Here is an 11,898-nt window from a genome sequence, read left to right on the forward strand (position 1 = left end):
AAAAAMCATGCCTAATTTCCCCATTTATTTTATTCATGTTGAATACACCTTTACTAAAATCCTAAAGCCAGTGGCTCAAAATATTATTGCAAAAATTTAAAGAACAATGAACTTCAAATTGCATACACGTGAATAAAAGAGCAGAGGGTTTTGTAAACATTCTCAAATATTTACTCCTCTTCTTCCTACTGGCTGTTTATTTTCCCATGATTAAATACCAAGCTCCCTGGGACAAGCAAAGTGCTTATTTCAATGCCTGGAAATCACATAACACATTGTGCAGGTTATTGCAAATAAATACTAAAGCCCATTATGGGGAGATGAGTACTACCATTGCATTTTGGCTTCCTATTTTAGCTACTCGAGGAATGTGTGCCCTTTATTTTCAATTTCTGCATATGCTTACATAAATGCTGGAGAAGTCAACCATATATATGTCCACACCAAGGGCCAAACATGCAATAAAGTCAGTAAGCTCATTTTCTAGTATGATGGCAACAATGAAGTGAATTCTGTGCCTAGTAAATAAGGAGAAAGGCAGGGAGCTGCTGACTTAAACTTACTCCTCCTCTTTAGCACCTTGAACTCTCGAGAAAAGGTCTTTCTCTGTGCCATAAATCATTGAGAGATGAAGAATACTTGTCTAGTCCTTAATAATCATCTATTGTCGAARCATTCAGAATTTTAAGATAAAGATGTACAGTTTGCACTGAAAAAAACRTTGTTTAAGATTATCCTTTCTGAAAATGTGAGCTTATTGTTATAAATGCAAAGCAGATGACCTAATGTTAATGTATTTTAGTGCTATTTTAGTGCTGCCTATTCAAACTGTGCTAGAAAATAGACTTCATTAATGTCACAAAATAATGATTTTGTGCATTATTTTATTAAACYTAAACATTAATTAAATTTAAAAATACTCTGGATCTATAAAACATTTGAAAACAGAATTCTACCACATTGCTGTAAGAATAGAAGGGAACAGTTCTGAGGCTGTTGAAAGCTTATTCTCTTTTTGCTTTCTCCCAGATGTGCGCCATAAACAAAAAGAATGCACTGCAAGTGCTACAGCCCAGCCAGGAACACACCGGTCTGTGTAAATCTAGTTATAGTAAGACAAAGAGAATAGCTTAAGAATGTTCAGTTTTATTTCTCCTTCAATTTCAGTAGCATGACAGAACTTGAAACACAGAGCTGCAATGCAAGCTATTGATGCCAGAGAAAACTCTCCTTCCAAACTAGTCAAGAATATTTATGAAAAAGTAATGTGTTATGTAACAGAAAGATCTCYTTCAGGAAATCCTTAATGGGTTACTGCAAAAATGTAGAGGACTGGCACCCTGTTTTGCAGAATAAATGGGCTCCATAACAGAATCTCTGGCCACAACTTTCATGATAAAGCAAAACTTATGTCAATTAAGATTTTCCCTGTCTCCCAAATGTATCATCTGTATTTATTTTTTGTATTTATACCACCCACATTGTGTGAAGTATTGGCACAGCACAGTAATTCTTTCTACATGTAGCTGTGGTATGAAGAACAACTAGTTAAAACAAAATGGGTACCTGATGGAAGGGATTTTGGTAACAGAAAGGAATTCTCTGCAAAGCCTACAACCAGTCATACATAATTCTTGACCTGCTCATATTGCAGAGGGGGAAAAATACCCCTACAGCTTTAATATGATAAAAACTGCAACTATGAGAATGTGGAGCTCRTTAATCAATCTGCACTAGCCCTTAGGGCTGGTGGTGGGGAACAGGAAAGGAAAGTTGACTATTGGRAAAGAAAATACTAACTCTCAGTCTTACTTCTCTGCAATATAATATATATAGCTGAAAATGTGGGGAATTCAAATGCATCCATGTGGTCTTGTAAAGAATATAAGCTAGCGGGATAAAGATGCACATTCTAGAGGARTAGGCCTTTAGTCTTAACTGGTTTTAGTCTATTTTGTCTCACAAAAAGTTGACCTAAGGTGGGCATTATTCAGCTAAAAATATTAATTTAAACAGAGTTTGTTCAAGTTTTATTTTTCATCTTGGGTCAAAAACAAATCAGAGAGATTGCATCTATGTGTGGCTATTTTCTAAACTACCTTGGGGGAAGAAACATTGATGCTTCTCCAGTAGCCCTCTAAAACCTGGAAAACAGTGGCACAGCCACTCTAGGTAAGATTAAGATAATTTTAGACTTAAGTTTTTGACAAAGTAATTTTCTTTCATACTGCCAATGACGGTGCTAAATTATATACAACCTTTCTCCTTTTTCCTCATTTTACAAAGAAATTAAAGTGATAAATATATACATGTAAATATATACATGTATACATGTAAAATCCAGCCTATATCCAGACAGTTGCTGTTTTCTCAATATAAAACAATTCCATGATTTCTTCTTAAACTTTTTTTGGGATTAACTGATGTCTATATAACAAGGAAAACCARTATTTTTGGCACATTTTCCTCCCACATACAATGCCATATTGCCACTGTTTTAAAATCTACTAGCTACATTTATCTGTGATTGTATTTCTCCATTCAAATTAATTTATTAAGAAAGTGGATTTTTATAATTTGAAACATCATAGCTGGCCAATAATGCTTGGGTAATATTCTGTTTAAATGTAACCATCTTCCCTGTTGCAAGCATCATTGCTGACCTTAATGTCATACAATATCATCTGCTCAGCAAATTGTACCAATAGTCTCATTGTATTTTTTAACATGTATGCTTATCAGGAAAAGTCAGGAAGAGAAAAATTCACAGTTCTTTGGAAAAGAATTTAAATGAATTAAACAAAGATATCATTATTAGCAAGTCTAAATTCAAATATGGTTATAGTAGCAGCAGGAACCAGAGCTGCTGCTTAGTCTTTTAAACAGTGCCTTATTAAAAGAATAAGCTGGTGAAAGGACTGGAGAACACAAGAGGAGCAGTRAGGGAGYTGGGGTTGTTTAGCCTGGAGAAATGGAAGCTCAAGTGGGACCTTATCACTCTGCACAACTGCCTGAAAGAAGTTGGAGCCAGGTAGGGCTCAGCTTTATATCCTGAGGAACAAGACACAGGACAAGAGGAAATGGCCTCARGCTGCACCAAGGGAGGTTTAGATTGGACATCAAGAAAAATTTATTCACTGAAATTATGGTCATGCATTGGAACATGATGCAGGCAGGTGTTGGAATTACTGTCTCTAGAAGGACTTAGAAAATATGCAGATGTGACACTTGGGGACATATTTTAGTGGTGGGCTTGGCAGTGCTGGGTTAATGGTTGTACATCCCTAGTTCAAGGATGCTAGATGTGTTTTCCAACCTGAATGATTCTCTATTTCTGTGTGTATCACACTACTCAGAAGCATAAAATTGTCATGCACAGGGAAAAACTAAAGCTGCTGACATTCATAATATTAAAGAAACAAAACCTTTCTCCCCTGCAAGAAGTACCTGCCTCAGCACTACCTTACATAAATTACTGGCTGATACAGAGCATGGGCTCTGTACAAGGTAGAAAAGTGTGTGCCACATATATATTTCTAATATTTTTCTCATTCTGAGGAAAAGAATCAAAATGGATTGCCTTATTTGCGAAAGTCCCTCATGCAAAGAAGTTTTATGGTGGTATGTGAGGCTTTGATGCTTACTAAAACAGTAAGAGTCAATAAGTTCTGAGTTCAACCATCCACCTGGTTCTTGAGTTAATACTGAAAGGAACAAACAGCAAACCAGGACTTTGTTTCATCTTTGTGGGATGTAATCCTCTAATGGGGATAAACTGATTCTGTCAGCACCTGGTACTCACATTGAGGTTGTCCTTGTCAGTTACAACTTATAGGGAAGGACAAGCTCCTTGGAAAAAATGGTGAAGATGGAAAAATTTGTGGATGAGCACGTGGAAACTGGAGGAATGGAGGCCATATGACTGCAGTTCGCAACTACAGGASTTGGAAGTGTAACACAGTTAGCGTGTGACTGCCAAAGCTTCTGTCAGACCATACCTAACCCCAATTTAGTTCAAGTACTGAACTTGCACAAGTGGCAGCAGGATGCTCAGGGCAGACTGAGCAGCACAGAACTTCCAGAGCAGACTTCTGCCAAGGAGGAGGAGATGATCTGCCTGGATGATTTTTCACACGGATTMATCCGTAATATTCCTTCAGTCCCAGGTGGAAAGCATCGCGCCACCACTTCAACCTGGAAAAGTACTTTGGGTTTCCCAGCTGTCAGATGCTTTGCAGACATCTGCCCCAGGAGAAGCCATAGCTTTTGGAAAGCTTGGCTGGCAGAGGGAGCTGGCCCACAGGAGTGAGACAGGRTCTATATATATAGAGCATCTTTTCTAAAGTACTCTTTGTTATTTTATTCCTTCTAGATGTAACTAGYTTTTGACATCAGTAAAGTCCCTGTCAGGGAATAGCTATATAGCTTGAGGATACTAGAGCCATAAGGGTATCATTTCCTTGAGGGGCACAACCTGCTGAAAGGAGAATGGAAAATTAGGGCTGAAGGAGTGTCAGTCTGTGTGAACTCACACAGGGATGGAAGCAAAAAAAAAAAATTGCTGAATCAACACAATGTGCCTTTCCATCCCATGCTGCTGTCTCCAGCAGCTCCCTCATTAAGGGGTGCATTTTAAATCTAGAAGTCTGAGTTTTCAGTGCTTGAATAGATAGCCAGCCTCCTTCCCACATTGAATGATTTGGCTAGTCTGTGGACACTGCAAAATGCAAACACTTTCCATAGAAAAATGAATAATGCTGCAACAATTATTGAACATGTGAAATATACACATAAGMACACATAGAGCAAGGTATAGCTATTGGTAAATGTGGGCTTTTTAATAGGTGACCTTTGTAATCCCACATAGAAGATCTGTCCTGGATATGAAATTCATACTGCACYTAATTTCACCCAGAATGCCAATTCCGTAGTTCAATATTTTTCATTTATTTCARGTTTCCATGGTTTGTTTATACAATGCTGAAAAGCCATTTAGGTTATTCTTCATGCTACACTTCTCATTTTGGTATTCATGAAAAACTTCTTTTCCAAGCAAAAAACAAACCCCCAAATCCTAATCTGCTTTCTGCCCCTCCAGGGTGTGAAGAGGCAGAACTCTAAAAAGCATTTGCAACTCAGAAAAGCCCACATCTGTAGAAGCATATAAACTGAGGGGGAAAATATCTTTCATTAAGTCAGGGCAGATCTATTTTGTATTCTAGCCATTTACATAGAACAGGATTATACTTCACTAAATAAGTGGTAAAGTAATGCTTGGTAAAGTATATATTATCTTCTTAAACATAATCTCATAATCAGATGTAGCAGCATCTTAAACAAATACATTTCTCAATAGGTGATGTTATACCATGCAAAGTAGGGGAATCATTTCACAGGAATTTGATACACTGTTAGTGCTTTTATCTTGTTCCTAAGATATAGTATTGTTTGGGCATTAAAAGAATATTAAGTCCAAAGTTGCAAAATTCAGTTTTCAGCCTGTTTCAGTGTTGATTGTTATGTTCTTCATACTTTGGTTTACAATCCCTTGTGATAGATTAAAAAATAAAAAAGAATTAACACAATCCTAATGACAGAGGGCAATTTATATTTTTCCATAGTAATCTCCTACTCATTTGCTTCTATTAAAAGGAACAAATTTTTCCAGGTTTAAAGGCAAAGCATGAAAAAAAAGGTAGACCACTGGTAACCAGATGTRTGTAAGGAAATCATGTTTTATGAAWAAAATCTGGGGAACACTGYTGAGGCAATTTTCTAGGATGTAAAATACTTCTGTAATTCATTAAAATATGTAAGAAAGGTGTTATGCCATTGCAACCACTGTCTGATTCCTCAGCACCAAAGCCACATTTTCAGAGAAAAATTAGGCATGTAAAGTGTCTTCAGTAAATTTGTCATCAAACATTGAACAACTGGWTCCCAGCAATGATCCTTCATCTGTGTCTGCTCATTTGCCAAATGTTCTTCATCCAACTGACACCTCACACAAGGCTATCTCTTCTCATTAAGCACAAAGCAAACTTTAGCCTTGGCATGTCTTGTACRTTCTATGTTAGTGCAAAAGAGATATCTCAGCTGATCAAATAAGGAAACTTGAACATTTGAAGCTTTTTAAAATGAAAAGCACTATATAGAAAATATGAAGCTCATCTCAGGAACTGCTGGAAGCCTTGGCTGCTACATGTGGCACACAGTGGCCATGGCTGTGTGGTCTAAAGCAGGAGGAGGTGGTTTACAGGTGAGGGGGTGTCAAAGCACCCAGAAAAGGCTGTCTGGAGAAGCTGTGGATACCTGATCCCTGGAAGTGTTCAAGCCAGGCTGGATGGAGCCCTGAGCAGCCTGGTCTAGTGGAAGGTGTCCCTGCCCATGGCAGGATTGTTGGACCTCGACGATCTTAAAGCTCTGTTCCAATACAAATCATTTTATGATTCTATGATTCTATGACATCTTAAATATGGCCAATTTGAAGTTATCTGTGGAAACTTTGTCTATGATGTGTAAGCAACAGAAATGAAAGCAGAATGAGCAAACCAATCTACAAAACACTGCAAAACTGCAAAACTGCAATCCTTTCTCCAAACCCAGGGATGTGTAACTCACCAAGAGTTCATTAAACCCCTCCCTCCTCTTCACTCCACAGCCTGGAGAACACTGCTCCTTTACAATTCATTCCAGGAGTAAGAAAAGGACTGTTTTCTGCACAGTTTACATTCTTTTTTTATTTTGCCTGAATAAAATYCACACAGTTCTTTCTCATACAGTGMTCTCARAATAAAGTTTCTACATTTGTATTTTCTCTACTTGCACAAAAAAAAAGAGCAACAGAGATTCAGGTCAATGATTGTTGTTGATTCTTTGTAAAAAGTCTCAAATACTCACCATGGCATTCAAGGAGCAGCGACAGAAATTTTTTTAACATTTTGAAGTTAAATGTTCTCAGTGAGGTGGTGTTGACCATCTTGCTGGTAGTGGACATGGCATCCACAAGCTGTCCTGGTGAGATCTACTGCAGTGACAATGAGTGTCCTGTGACAGAGCAATGACACTTACAGAGAGCTATGGGCAATTATAGGATCTGAAAATGAGGAAAGAGCATGGGAAAAGGCACAGAGTTTAAAAACATTAATATGGATGAACAACAAATCATGGTGCTGTTATTCTGTGTTGGATTCTGGGAATAACATTGTGTTTTTAAAATCTGGGTATTATCATAACAAGACAGAAATTTGTTAACCAATACATGGTTCATTTATTTTGCTAATTATAAATTACTGAAACACATCTTTCGTCTCTGCCCCAGTATAGAAGATTCTTGTTATTTTCTTTCTTGTTTCATGTACATTTTTACTTTGAAACAGTGCTTTATTCTGATAGGTAAATACAGTTACAGGTTTAAATGAAATCCACTCTTTTACAAGCTAGAAGACAACACAGGTTTTCTGTAGAGAAGTATTAAAAGCTCTATTTTGCTAACACAACCTGCTTTAATTTAAACATACGGTTCTCCCGTCAATTCTCCTGTCATTACTTTCATGCCTAAAGATATGCAGATGCTCAAATGTTTACAGGATTGGCTATTAAGTTAGTTAGCAGTTAATTAATTCCACCAATTAATTAATAAAGGAGGCAACATTGCATTTCCCATTTCAGAATCCAGTGATGAAGGTTATTCTGTTAAAAGGATTAATGAGATCTGTACTGGAAATTCCTGATTATCCTTGTTCCAGTGCAATGGTCTTTTTTTTCCCAAAAGGAACCTTAGAGGTGAGGATAATTTTAGAATCACAAAATTTGGGAATGGAAAGGTGTAGATATGGAGAAGACAGAAAGCCTTACTTTCACTTTTCCCCAGTCTAGAAAGAATCCTTTTTAATTTAAGAAAAAAGTGATTTATGTAGAATAAGAGTCAATTGGAAKATAAGCAAGAGAGAAATAAAGGCTTGTAAAGAATTGCAGCCATTGCAAGACACCCTGACTGCAGAGGAACTCTATGCAGAGAGCATCTGCAATTTGGACTAAGTATCTAATTCGTTATCAAACAACACTAACTTGTTTCCCTGTCAATATCTTCTGGCTGCAAATTCTACAGCTTATAGCTGTGTTCATTTCTCAGCCACTTTAAATTTGCAGAGGATTAATTTAATTGACTGTTTCATTAGCCTTATGATACAGGAAAGGATAAAAAGTAATCCCTAGCTGCCAAAAGATCATTGCAATATAAAATTCATTTGCATTCAAATAAATATATATTATAAATACATGAGTATATTCATGATTTTAAGGAGAAATTTTGTATCAAGGTCCCTGTTCACACAGAATTAAGTTTCTCCCTKTTATTCCCCATGGTTCACCCACCTTCATTCATCAGTGGAAAAGGACTGAGATATTCCAAACTGCAGAGCAGGGGTTGGTGAGCAGCATTTGCTCTCTCTTTGCAGGGGAATGTAGAGGCTGACGACTTCCTGTGTAAAGTTCTCATCTGCAGATGTTCATATCTCAAWAGCTGGAAGAACCAATTATTAAAATATTAAGCAGTGCTTCCATGAGTCAGTCAGTATCTTCAGAAGTTTCTGAAATACGTTCATTTGTCTAGACTACATCAAAGSAATAAACCCAATTTTTTAAAAGACTGATGTGTGCAACAATTGCATATCATTCCTCAGATTCTCTTTTCAGATTGAAAATTGCTCAGTGGTTCAAAAGAAAGATTAAAAAACAACTGAAGTATAAGGGGATAAATTAAGATTCTGTGTAAAGATTCCCACTGCATTTAGCGGGTTTTGAAGAAGCATACATTTCAAATGACTTGCTAAACATTCTGTCTGCCAAAAGTAATAAAATAATAATTTACACTGGTGAAATTTCTTTCATCGAAGAATCACAGAATGTGCTATATAAGTCTGGCAGAAAACTTGACTTGGAAGAAATTAAAAATACAAAGAGGTTTAGGCCCAAATATCTGATGCTGTTACGGATGTGATGCTGTTCACTGACAGGATACAAGAGGTGGACCCTCTTTACACCAGCAGGAARTKACAGCTTTTCCTTTCTRATGTTTTKCATGGGTGGAAAAGACATTATCCTCTTGGTGTGGATGATCTGRATCCCTCTGACCTGTGCCACAACTTTCTYCTTGGCCTTACCCAGGCAYRAATCATGGACCTGCCACTGCCACTAAACACCYGGGAAACAAAGGAAAAGCTCACGTGCAACGTGCACAATGTCACTGAGGGAACCTCCAGGTGGGAGTTCAAACTCAAAACTGTCACATTTACCCCATGATGGCTTAACAGCACTCCAGGGTACAGGAGAGAGCCCCCACCCACCAAGGCAGCTCAGGATTCCAGGCTCCTTTCCTGTAGCAGGGTCCAGCAGTCAGGACAAGTGGGACACCACACGAGGCTCTGGGGATCGAGCTACTCTTGTGCCTTGTCAGATGTATCCCCTCAGCAAGTTTTCCAGAGCAGAGAAAAAGGAAAACTTTTGTTTTTACCTAAAAAAGAGATTTCTTGTGATGAATCTTTGCTTGAAACAAAGATTTGTCTYGCTTTTGCAACAAATCCAAGATCTGTCTTGCTTTTGCAGCATTCATGGATGCAGCTGCCTGGGTCAAAGAGTGTTTTAACATAAGAGGTGGGGATTTGTTCAGGAGTTTGTTCATGAGGAGGAGAACAACCAGCAACCCTGTACAGTGAAACTTTATGTCAAGGCAACACTAAACTCCAATTAACTGCTGCTTGGAGGTTTAAAATTAGGAGTAAACCTTGATGTTTAGGAAACATAGTTTGATTTTCAGAAAAAAAAAAAAAAATACTGCAATCTGTGGATATGAAGGATGTCTGAAAATCAAGCCTTTTCTGCTGTCAAAATAAATCAATGCTTTTCTATAAAGSTCTGAGCTTATGAATTAAAAGCAGAAAATGCAATACAAATAGACATGCACACATGCAGAACCCAGAACCTCAAACCCTGGCTCTGATTGAAGTAGTTTATCGGGTCTTATACTACCTGAATATTCCAGATAAGTATGKCTTTACAACTTTACTGGCATTATAGTATCTTTTCCACCCCTATATTTTGTCTAATCAAGTCAAAAGTCATTTATTTGCAAATAATGGCCTAACGTGCTTCTTAAATAATGTGAATTTGTAAACAAACTGAAAACATAATTGGAGGAATTACAGGAATAAAACACAAATGAATTAGCTCTCTGAATTTCTCTCTGCAGAATTAGCAAGACATAATCTGTTTACATTTTACTCCCAGGTTGGGGTTTTGTTCTACTTGTTATTGTTGTTTTCCAACTACTTTTTTGCAAGTCATAAGAATACAGTTTTTTTTTTTTTTATCTAGTTGTCCAAAAAACTCTGATGCATTACCCACATGGGAATCCTGGTGGTGCCTTGTAATGGAAGGCAAAAAAAGAATCAGGAAGAGAAAAATCAATTTAGCCACCAAGCATAAGGGTCACAGCCAAATTAGTTTCAGTACTGATGGCAAGGTTCTATGATTTGAAAGGGAAGCCAAATAAAGTAAGAAAAAGGTAATAGTCAGCAATGTTTTAAATCATCTGGAAATAACATGGGCCATGACACAGCACCACTGCATTGCATGAGCACTACAGGCACTCTATTTTTCTATCACCGCTTCACATTTCTCTCAGAAAATAGGGAGACTGAATGCTTAAAGACCTGAGTGCAGGGGAAATATGTCACGCAGCAAGACATCTGCCAACTTTGTGTTTCTTAGCATTACTGGAGTAGAGGACATGATTTGTGATAGAGCAGAACGAGGGAAGAGGCCAAAGAGAACATGACCACCGCAATGAGACATCATTTATTCATACTTTTACTGCCAGAAGTAAATAAAGTTATGCTTGTAATTATTGCAGCATATGTGGAAGTAGGAGGAAAACTGCTGAAGCTTTATTGTCCAGATAGCGCAGAAAGGCAGTTAATTTATACACAGACACACTGAAGAAACASTGCCCATTATCACTGCTGTCCACTCTAACACATTCCATCTTCAGCCAGATTTAATTTAACAAGAAGAGCTTCAATCTGCCACTGCTGCRGTCTCTCCCTCCTGCACTTCACAGCCTCTTTTATGTGTCTGGAGAGAGAAGGAGGCGCTGTAATTAGCTGCTGATATTAACAGGCTTTCTTTTGCTTTATGAAGTTGGAAATAAATGGTCACATTACTGAGCAGACTGCTGGATACTCATGATATTTTTTTTGAGTTATTTATACTAGGAGTGAGTGCTATTGTTTCTGTGCTGCTTTCTTGCTTTTGTGTAAAGGAGTTTCTCTTTCTGTATCAAAGCAGATTGGGGTCCCTGTTCYGTTTGTGTTAGCAGAATGGCCCCAGCCAGGGAGATTACAATCTCTAACATGAGAATATGAAAAGAAGCAGGCAGCAGAGCAGCACAGAGATGTGTAAAGATATTTACTTCAGCAATTTACAAATCAGAGTCTTACATAGTTAGGTTTTTTTGGGGGTTTTTTTTTGGTTTTTTTTTTTTCCTATTATTTTGTCTCATACAGAATCAGATAAAGCTTCCAAGAAAGCAGGACAATTTCAGAAGTGTGTGGCAGCAGTTTCATAAAAGTGTCACATTGTCATTGTTTTTCACAGTACCTGTAGGAACTTAATTTTTCTCCAGTTACTATCTCCAAGATGTCTGAAACTGGCCAGAGGGCTAAAAAATTATTGGACAGGTCAGAAACACAGGGAAAGGTGAAAGGTGAGCAGAGGAATGAGTTTAATGGTAAAGAGCTGACTTTGATGCTCAAAACAGTTCAGAAAGTAGCACGCTTGACTCAGTTACAAAAGTCTCAGCAGCCAGAGTGTCACACCATGGACAGATTTTGTTAAAAG

General features: G+C 37.6%; 1 long non-coding RNA gene across 1 annotated transcript; it reads right to left on the reverse strand.

Annotated features, from left to right (window-relative positions):
* Nucleotides 1-6,908: 6,908 nt before the first annotated feature.
* Nucleotides 6,909-9,528, reverse strand: LOC130582062 (uncharacterized). Its single transcript, XR_008966287.1, has 3 exons — nt 9,348-9,528; nt 8,377-8,524; nt 6,909-7,096 (listed from the first exon to the last, which is right to left on the reverse strand). It is a non-coding gene; the product is annotated as an uncharacterized LOC130582062 (long non-coding RNA).
* Between the last annotated feature and the right edge of the window lie 2,370 nt (nt 9,529-11,898).

Source organism: Malurus melanocephalus, unplaced genomic scaffold, assembly GCF_030028575.1.
Source record: "Malurus melanocephalus ecotype Western Australia unplaced genomic scaffold, MMel_1.1 scaffold_458, whole genome shotgun sequence".
Classification (NCBI taxonomy): Eukaryota; Metazoa; Chordata; class Aves; order Passeriformes; family Maluridae; genus Malurus; species Malurus melanocephalus.